Source organism: Pollicipes pollicipes, unplaced genomic scaffold (assembly GCF_011947565.3).
Source record: "Pollicipes pollicipes isolate AB1234 unplaced genomic scaffold, Ppol_2.1 Scaffold_6686;HRSCAF=7923_pilon_pilon_pilon, whole genome shotgun sequence".
Taxonomy (NCBI): domain Eukaryota; kingdom Metazoa; phylum Arthropoda; class Thecostraca; order Pollicipedomorpha; family Pollicipedidae; genus Pollicipes; species Pollicipes pollicipes.
The window spans coordinates 43,646,292-43,654,548 of record NW_023596921.1 but is presented as its reverse complement, the minus strand read 5'-3'; the positions used below and the strand labels follow the sequence as shown (position 1 = coordinate 43,654,548).

Here is an 8,257-nt window from a genome sequence, read left to right as displayed (position 1 = left end):
CGCGTGGTTTTAAACCGAAGCCCAGCACACTGCTCACCCGCCAATGGTCACCGCGCGAGCGGTGAGAGGGAGGCGAGCGGTTAACGGACTATCAACTCATCATCGCCCCAGTCTTTGGTCTTTCTCATATCGCCCGCACCGGTATTCAAACATGTCACATGACCATCTTTCCTATGTACTAGCATATTTCGCATATAAACGTTTCAACATGCAGACGGCCGTTGCTCCCGCTTAGCCAGCACTCCGGGGGCCCCGCGGTGCCGGCCGACCGGCGGCCCGACGCGCGCGCAACACGAACCGACGCCGGCACAAGGCGTGATCGACGGACCTCCTCCGAGACGGTCACCATCGCCCCGTACCGCCAGGTGCACGAGGTCATCTCGTTATCGTCAGCGTAAATGCGGAGATATAATTCAATGGGCGGGGAACACTGAGGGACGGGGCGGTGCGTGTGGTGCACAGACCTTTCCAAAGACGCGCCTACGCCCCCGCACAGCACCCCACTCCTATGCAGAAGGTGGAATGAATAGTAAAACGGTATCATTTCACGTAGGAGGGTAAAGCAAAACGAAAACGAGCAAACAGGCCAGGAAGCGTCTCGCACATACGGCTGTGTGGGGAGACGGCGTCTTTTAAAACTTCTGACAGCTTATCGAGCGTGTAAGCGATGCAGTTCGAGGGCCACGAGCTGCGAACGCGTCACACAGCCACAACATTGACTTGGTTCCGAACGGCGTCGGCCGCCGTACCATACTGGCCTCCATCTGCCCTACACACACAGACTGGGCCGCGCGTCACGGCCGGCAAGAGGGCCCGACTAGCTGGCATATCGCCCGGTCACTGTCCGGTTGGTGCCCCCCACGGCAGCCGCCGGCTCCTGACCGGCGGCACGAGCACACAGCTCGTCCGGAGCACACCAGCTCCAGCCCCAGCTGGACCGGACCGGACCGGACCGGACCGCAGATGAGCGGAGTACATCAGCCCGGATCAGACCGGAGACGCGTCAGTACCTGATCAGCCACGGTCGACAGAGCTGTACCGGGGCAGCCCCCCCCCCCCCCTTCCCTCATCAGCCACGGCTGACTTCGTCGGACCGGGACAGCAAACCTCTCTACCCTGACGATTCATAGCTGACAGAGTTGGACACATACACACCACCCGGCAGCCCCGAGTCGCGAAAACACCCTCAAGCCTCACGCTTGTCCCTGCATCGCCAGTGTCAGGCAGACACAGCCTCTCCTCTGTTCTGTCCCGGTCTCGATCGAGTCGCACCAATACAGCCACTCTCCCTCCCGCGCCGATCAGTCGCCCTGTCCCCTGACCACTTCCCTCCCTCACTCCGCTTAGTCGCAATCGACAGAGCTGCAGCGCGGCAGCGGGCGGTCGCGCCGCCGGGCCAACCTCGAACACGGCGCAGTTGAGCGGGTCACGCGCCACAGACCCGGCCAGCTCGACCTGGTCGGCCAGGTAGCGCTGGACAGCTGCGCGGTGGCCAGCCGGTCGGGCGTGTGCAGGCTGAGGTAGTGCACGATCATCACCAGATCGGAGCGCTGCTCCTCCAGCTGAGCGGCGCGACTCCTCAGCGCCTTGCTGCGTTTAGAACCGATGCACTCTTGGGAGAGGGAGGAGGATTTGGCTTCCCGCTATGACCCCACACAGCGGGGGGGGGGGGAGGGGCGGGCATGGGAGATGTAGAGAAGAGTGGCCGAGGGTTGGAGCGGCCACGACTGAGAAGCTGGCGAGCTAGCCGGCCCGGGTAATGACTGCACCGCACTCCCCACGCCAGAACTGGCGGCGTCTGGTATAATGGCTGATGACGCACCCAGCGCGGGTGTCCCTGGCGTCCGCGCTGGACTCACCGGCCCCGACTGGGAGGAAGCGGCCAACAAACATGCCCGACCCTGCGGTAAGCTTGTCTACCAAGAACCTTTTAAGACATGTCTGTGGCCTGGAGCCTACGTCCCCTGAAGGAGGCTTGGACACGGTTCGGGAATGATAAAATGTCAACAACAACAAAATGACAGAACTCTAAAGTATTGTTTTATATGCGTCCAAACTTCATCCCTTCTTGCTGACAGGCATGAGCGAGTGCCGCTTATGGGATTCCGATATGTCTGTGAAGTCTGCTCTGGGGGACTCCACATCACTAAAAAATTACCGACCGATTTCAAACTTGCAACTGTCAGAATATTCACCACAGAAAAAAACTAGCGTCCGTCGAAAAGTTCTGACCTCTGAAAGCCACCTTTGGAGGTCAAACGCGGGCTGAAAGGACACGGGCTAGTTTGGCGGACGCCAGTTCTTTCTGGCCTGAATTTAACCTTGAAGATTGGCCTTGACAGGTCATGATTTTTTGACGGACGCTATTTTTTGTGATGAATATTCTGATCTTTGCAGCTTAAAAATTGGTCGGTACTTTTTGGGTGATATTGGGTTCCCTGTCCCTTCAGGCTGAATTTGACCTTGTAGGATATGATGACCTTGAAAGGTCAGGACTTTTTGACGGACGCTGTTTTTTTGTGTTGAACATTCCGTTTTTGTAGGTTTAAAATCTGCCGGTAATTTTTGGGTAACATTGAGTTCCCGTCATTGAACCCTGCGTTTGACATAGAAAGGTGACCTTGAAAAGTCAAGACTTTTTGGCGCACACTTGCCCTTGCGCTTGTGAATATTTTGATGCTTGCAGCCTTGAAATGGGCCGGTAATGTTTTAAGATATCGAATTCCCTGTCCTTTGAACCAGCTTTGCACCTCAAAGGTCACATGATATTGCAAAATGAAGGTCATTCTCGATGTTCTCGGTTCATAAGTCACCTGGACACAATTCAGAGAAGTCGGAACTCGTCGCTGAACAAATCGCTAATTGAATGAGTATGTGACCTCTTGCTCAGAAACGGCTGGCTAGGTTCTGGAAGCACTTTGGAGACTTATCTGGAAGTTGATCTTTTTTACCTTTTTTAACCCGGAGGCCATGACCTAGGAACCTGAAACTTTGATCTATGTGAGTTCACGTACAGGTTCATACACCCTGTAAGTGTGGTGTTTCTAGCTTTCTTAGTTCCCGAGATCTTAGGGGGTCAATTTGACCCCCACCCGAGTATGGGTATCTAGCCGGCCACCTGCGCACGTGTTAAAGTTGGATGCATCGGTCTGGTAAGACGTGTAAAACGAATGACTTGCATTGAGCATGCTTAATCTTGATTTGATGTCACACATGAGTTCGCTTGATTTGAGAGTCGATGCATTTGAATTCTCACCGTGGGGGTGTCACCAAGTGCAGCCGGCTTATAATTTTCCGACGTTTTGCTAAAACAAGGGCTAGAAGGGCGCTTGATGAGCGATTAAGCCTTAAAGATTACATGAATAAAGTTTTTGGGACCTGGCGGCTAAAGAGAGATCATTGGTTTCTACCAAGGGGGCACACATAGGAGTCGTACGTAAAGCTCCAGGTACCGATTGCAGTGCAGTGTTTTGGGAATCATCAATACGCTCTTGTTTACAGCGACCGAGGTTTGTTTATATACACGATTTATATTCCGTTGTCGATCGAAATAAACGTCTGAATCGCATATTGAAACCTAAAACGGCACATTTTCTCATGTATCACTTTAAGTAGCGCTCTGCAGCACGGTTTTTATGGGTTAAGTTATTCTGTATCGCTTGCCCCTCGCAGTTCGGTGTTACCTGGGGTGACCGCCGCCTCCCAGCACACGGTGACTGCAATGCCGGGCGTTGGTTTACGGCGAGGCCACCACCTCCCAGCATACGGTAGCTGCAATTATTGAAACCACACACACGCACACACTGCACACGGCACACGGTGCACACGGCTCCAAGGTATTAATTAAAGGGGAGCGTGCCACGTTTATTGTGCGTTTCAGCACACGGTGACTGCAATGCCGGGCGTTGGTTTACGGCGAGGCCACCACCTCCCAGCATACGGTAGCTGCAATGCCGGGCGTTGGTTTACGGCGTTGGCCACCACCTCCCAGCATGCGGTGACTGCAATGCCGGGCGTTGGTTTGCGGCGATGCCGCCACCTCCCAGCATGCGGTGACTGCAATGCCGGGCGTTGGTTTACGGCGATGCCGCCACCTCCCAGCATGCGGTGACTGCAATGCCGGGCGTTGGTTTACGGCGATATTACAGTCCGCTCGCGCCTCACCAGCTTAGGTTTTTGCGGGTAAAAACGTTTGCAATGACGCGTACTTTTTGGGCTCCAGTACCAAGGCATTCCTTCGTCTCACTTGGTTTTGCTACTGATGACACATCTCGGTGTGGACGCTCTTGGCGGACGTACGGCTCCAAGGTATTAATTAAAGGGGAGCGTGCCACGTTTATTGTGCGTTTCACTTATTGTACGATAGATCGCACTTTCTCAAAACTATCTGAATAGCTCGGAATTTGAATTTGAAATAACAGCTCCTGGAGGAGCTTTTCTTTGATGCTCTTTTCACACTATGAAAGTTAAACATTTCAGTTAGCTTTTTTCCAACGGGTTTATTATTCAATATTTGCAGCGCACTAATTTGTCCAATTGTTTAACAACTTCTATGTCTTCCATTTGACGCTTACCACCATGACTCCTTCCGAAGTGCACTTTGCCTTTGCGAAACTGAGCATCACGTGGTCTAGAGTGACACACTGGTTTAAACTCCAACCAATGCGCTTCTCAGTAGCTGGCCCGTGCTGCCTGCTGCCCGACTCACAAACGTTCTTTTGTACTGGTGTCATTCACACCGGAAGCGGTGTCACTTTTGAGCCAACAGACTTAAAGCGGGCTGAGTAATGCATCTTGATCGTGCTGCAATGACACTACCCGGTGCTATTAATATACGCAAATGACCCTGAGGTTTCACGAGGGTATGTTTTTGACATATGGCCCAAAGGTGGGGCAATCGCTTTAAACTGGTGAAGAGCGTTATGTTTTATTCCTCTCATATCCAGAAAGAAAAGTAGCGTTTTCAGGATCGAAGTGAAGGCAAGACACAACGTAGTAGTAGTGACCGGTTTAAAGGGAATGGTTTCCCATTGGCGTGGGGTTTTGAACTTAGAGAGTCATTTTCAAGATCATTCCCTGCGATTTACAGTCAAGTTTTCTTTTCAGACTCTAAGCTCCCCTGTTTGTGATCTCGACGCGCGCGATCTCGCGCAGCTTACTTCGCGCTGCCAATCTGAAAGTCGCTCAGACATGTATGACGCTATTGAAACATTACGTATAGCTATACATCACAAATGGTGTACTTTTTAAGAGAGTGTTTCATATTGTATTGGGGCTTAAACAGAAAAGACATTGAATATCATTCGACGCAGTTTAAAACCCCGCCTAAGACCTCCTGTTTAGCTGTACGCCCGCGAAGACGTGCAGTCTATTTCGGAGAGACTATTTCAAGATTACGCAGCTGTCGCACAGCCAGAGCCTTGGCAGGAGTGGGGGCACAGGGTTGACAAAGAGCCCGCTGATGGGGAAGACCCCCCCCAAAAAAAAAATCGTCATATATGGCACATTTCTTACTGAGGGCATGCTTTTCATTTATGGTCTACCTTTCCCTGTATAACTTGAACAGAAGCCAAAAGCTACCGCGAGATAAATTCTGACTGAAATTTATACTTCATAAACTGAAAAATATGCGTTAAACAAATGCATGAAATGCATCGCCGGTGTTCCCCATTTTACAATGGTCCAGTCGACTCCTTCTAAACCGACAGAAGTCAAGAAGGAGTTATGAAGCTTCATCATAACTTCGCTATGTGCGTAGTTTTGAACATAAGCGCTAGCAGATCTTAGAAACATAAACCTCGACGCCAAGCGTTGCAGTCTCCCAGCCCGTGTTGGCTCTACAACGGTGGTCCTGTGGCTTATATTAAGCCGTCGCCAACGGGCCGACGGAAATTATGACGCATCTGAAAAACGTACCTCTGAAGGATAAATCGCACTTTTGGAAGGTCGCCCAGGCGCATATTTTGCTGTGCGATTTCTTAGATTGGTGTTAACGCATTGGCATTTACAGCATCGTGAAGTGACGCTGGCTTGGATCTCGCGGTAGAACTGATAGGGTCATCTTCAGTTTTTTCGTGTTCCTGTAACTGTTCATCTGTTTTGAGAACAACGTCAAAGTTTAAAAAACGTCCAGTGTTTTCTTTGAACGGAGCGAATTAATTTCGAAACGCATGCGGAACTACAATTTTAGGACGGTCGTTCTCGCGCGGGGCGCGTGGTGTTACAGTGGCAAACGCCGTTTGGTTTTCCGCAAACTGTAACCCAGACCATCGCTGTCCTTGCCTGCGAGATTTGGGGCGAGCAGGCTCAAACATTTCGACGTAGGTTGCTCCACTAATCGATACTGCAAAAGGATGAACGTTTTCAGGCAAACATGGGATGACAATGTATGTTTTTAAGCTCATGTCGACCCACTCTTTTCAGCAATGATGGTACCCAATATTTTCAGGCAAGGGGTCTTTTGAGTAGAACACTAAGAGGGAACAATGTCAACCCTGTCCCCTGAACCCTGTCAATGCAAACCACCGACCTGGCCTTTTCCCTGCTAGGGAAATGGGCGCCCAAAGTTCTGACTGACAGGGAGCTTACTGTTCGGCCAACCGAGACACCGGCATTGTCTCACGGGCCTTCAAACGGTGCAAAGAACCTCTGGCTGATATTTTAGGTCACGGCTCTTCGGGCCTTAATTCCTTACCTGACCTAGACCCAACCCTTCGGGCCTTCATGTCCTCCAACTGAGCCCTTGATCGTTGGTTCCGCTGGGCCCCCGGGGCCCTGTTCGTACCTCATCGAACAGCGCCCCTGGTGGGCTCGGGGCCCCTTGCAAACACAGGACCCTCTTTTAGGCACTGCGGTCCCCTGATAGATATACGGGCCCCGACCAATGTAAATCGCTGGCCCCGGCTTTGTATCTGACTGGGGCGTTGACCCCCGGCCCATGTGGACACGGAGCTGACTATACGCTGCTGATGGTGCCTGACCGACATATGGGCCCATGTCAATACGGGGTCCTCGATAGGCGCAAAGGGCCGTCTGACTGTCACTTGAAAGCCGTCCCTGCAGGCTGGAGCCCCTGAATTAAACTCGACCAGCACTTCGTGCCATTAAGTCCCCCAATTGGGCCCTTGGTCGCCGGTCCCGGTGAGCCCTTCATACTCTTCAAGCCTCCTCAAACACTGCCCCTGGACGACTCGGGCTCCTTGCCAACACAGGACCCCCTGTGAGGCACTGTGGGACCCCTGACAGACGCTGGGGTCCCGAACAATGTAAATCGCTGGCTCCTGCTTTGTTCCTGCTTGGGAATGGGCTACCAGGCCATGCCGATACGGTGCCGACTATACTTAATTGGTGGTGTCTGATCGACATATAAACCCTTATTGACTCAGGGGCCCCTGATTAGCGCACATGGCCGTCTGGACGACATTAAAGTTCTTGACCCGCAAGGCCAGGCCCTTCAAAACAACCTCCGGTTGGTCTTTCGGGCCCTTTAAGCGCTCAAAGCAGGTTTCAATCGTAGACCCTGAGGGGTCCGAAAGGGCCCCTCGGAACCTAGGGGGGATGCACGTGCCCCCCTCCTGCCGGCGCTACCGGCAGCGATCAAGGGGAATACAAAAATGGTCGATGCGTTCATATCTGGCGTTCGTGAGCACGGTCTCCAGAGATAACGGCGGTCAGTTGGCTATCAAGCAATGTTGTTCGAGGTACGATGGCGTAGTTAAAAAACCTTGACGCATTGAGCATCGCCATATATGATGTTTGCTTCAATATCTTCAAAGCTGAAACATTCCTTTCAACGTAACGTAGCGTTCTAAATAGGCGGAATTTTAAGATGCGATGGCAAGAGGATGTCATCAAAGGATAGTGTAAGACACGCAACGCTACTTTCAGAGCCTTTTAGGTGCCTTTCATACATTTTTTCTCGCGGAATTTGAGGAACTATTTTTGATGTGACATCAAAACGCCCATTCGGCGTTCTCTCGAGACGTCCAAGGCGCCCTTTGCATACCAGGACCCACCTTCATGTGATTGGAATGTTAATAGTTGTCTTGTAAACGTCATTTCGTCAAACGTCGAACGACAGACCGGCGTATAATAACTACGTCTGACACTCACCGGCCGACTTCCACTTTTTAAGTAAAAGCAAGTACTGGTGCAGCATTATATGCAGCATTTGCATTGATCGCAAGCGATGGTGGTATAGTGGTGAGCATAGCTGCCTTCCAAGCAGTTGACCCGGGTTCGATTCCCGGCCATCGCA

At 51.9% G+C, this 8,257-nt stretch overlaps 1 non-coding gene across 1 annotated transcript; it reads left to right on the top strand.

Annotated features, from left to right (window-relative positions):
• The first annotated feature begins 8,185 nt into the window (after window positions 1-8,185).
• Window positions 8,186-8,257, top strand: TRNAG-UCC (transfer RNA glycine (anticodon UCC)). Its single transcript has one exon. It is a non-coding gene; the product is annotated as a tRNA-Gly (tRNA).